Source organism: Trachemys scripta, chromosome 9, assembly GCF_013100865.1.
Source record: "Trachemys scripta elegans isolate TJP31775 chromosome 9, CAS_Tse_1.0, whole genome shotgun sequence".
Classification (NCBI taxonomy): Eukaryota; Metazoa; Chordata; order Testudines; family Emydidae; genus Trachemys; species Trachemys scripta.
This window is the reverse complement of record NC_048306.1, coordinates 63,780,941-63,782,876: the sequence shown is the minus strand read 5'-3', so window position 1 is coordinate 63,782,876 and position 1,936 is coordinate 63,780,941.

The following is a 1,936-nucleotide window of genomic DNA, read 5'->3' as shown; positions in this document are numbered from 1 at the left end:
TCCATTCTGGGGGTCAGGAGGGGGACTTCATCCCTCAGAGGTGCGCGGGTGCTGGGTGGAATTGCTGCTGGTCCCAGGTGCCCTTAATTCCCCCTGATTCCACGGAGGCATCTGAGTCTCTGACAGGTTCTCGTTCCCTTGCAGCAGGAGGTCGTCACGGCCAACATAATGAACCAACTTCACATCATCCGGCACTTGCGCCAAGTGCCGGAGGCGCTGCAGGAATTCTGCCTCCAAGGCCACCAGCAACTCCTGCTCCCTCTAAACGGGGAGTGTAGTGAGACTGAGTGGCCTCCCTCCGAGCAGGAGAGCGAGGGCCCCTCTACACGCCCCTTGGAGGGCAGAGCCTATATCGCCCCACCCCCCTTGCCTGTTGGCTGGCCACCGGGGCCTCTGGTAGACTCTGCTACAACTGAGCGGCCTCCCTCCGAGCGGGAGAGCGAGGGCCCCCCTACACGCCCCTTGGAGGGCGGAGTCTATATCGCCCCACCCCCCTCGCCATAAGGACTGGGGCGTGGGGTCGGAAATATAAAAGGCCGGCCCTTCACCACAGTTGGGGGACAGCCTGCAACAGAGAAGGACACTTGGCCTGTTCTCCAGAGTCCCCTAACCCTAACCCCAGACATGGACGAGGACTGGCCTGGAGTACCCGCTGCAGTTTACCCCAAGGAGCCGGAAGAGGCCTGGAGGCCGCAGGTACCAAACCCCGGGGAGGCAGGAAGTAGCCCAGGGGCAGCCCGGGAGCTGCTGGCTGCAGAGCCCGGCGCGGCTCAGTCGGCGTGTTGCGGCTGGATCCCCGCCGACGCAGGGGCAACCAATCCTGCCCCTGCAAGCGCCTTGGGCTGGGACGCGGGGGAGGAGGGTGGGACCGCGTCCCCCTGCCACCCCACCCTGGGTGGCTGACCCCCTACACGGTGCAAGGAGGATCTAGCCCAGGACAGGAACTGTTTGTTGGCTGGCCACCGGGGCCCCGCCCAGGCTAGAGCCAGCCCTGTCAAGTCTGTCTGTTTGCTGGCTGCCAGGGTTCCACCCAGGCCAAGGCCCGCCCTTGAAGTCTGGTTGTTTGTGGGGTGCTTGGGCCCCACGCAGGCCTGAGCCAGCCCCGATACAGTGTGTTGAGGGGCTGACCACTTGAGCGACCTCAGCCCAGCAGCGCCGGCTCTACCATTTTTGCTGCCCCAAGCAAAAAAAAAAATACAACAGCGCTCGGACTGCCAAAGTGAGCAAAAAGAAAACCAAAAAACCCCCAACCACTTGGACTGCTGCCACCCGAACTGCCGAAGCAGAAAAAAAAACAACAACAACGCTCAGACTGCCGCCGCCCGAACTGCTGAAGTGCAAAAAACAAAAAAGTCACCCGGCCTGTGCTGCCCCAAGAATGGACGGAATGCCGCCCCAGGCATGTGCTTCCTCCGCTGGTGCCTGGAGCCAGCCCCGCAGCCCAGGCCACAGCCTGGTTGTGACAGCTGATTGCTGAGGTGGGGCGGCTGCTCCACCCCCATGCAAGAGGGCGCTAGAGTAGGCCAGAGCGGCTGCAGAGGCTGGTAGCCAATCAGAGAAGGGCCAACTGAGAGCCAATCAGGGCTGAGATTAGAGCCAGCCAATCAGGATTAAGCTAGGCCCTATATAAAGGCTTCCCAGGCGAGCAGCAGGCAGTATCCACCAGACCTTGATGGGAGAAGGTCTGTCTTCAGAGCAGGAGACTAGCATCTCCGAAAGAGCAGTGCTGGGCAGGCTCAAGGGAGCATACTACAGCTCTGGCCCAAGACATGCCAGACTGCGGGCCCTGATAGAAAGGGCCTAGAGGGCCCAGAGGAGAAGTGGCCCAGGGACAGTTGGACGAGGGGAGAGCAGGGAGACTGCCACTAGAGGATCCCTGGGTTTGGACCCAGGATAGTTGGTGGGCCTGGGTCCCCCCATTCCCTCTTGTACTGCA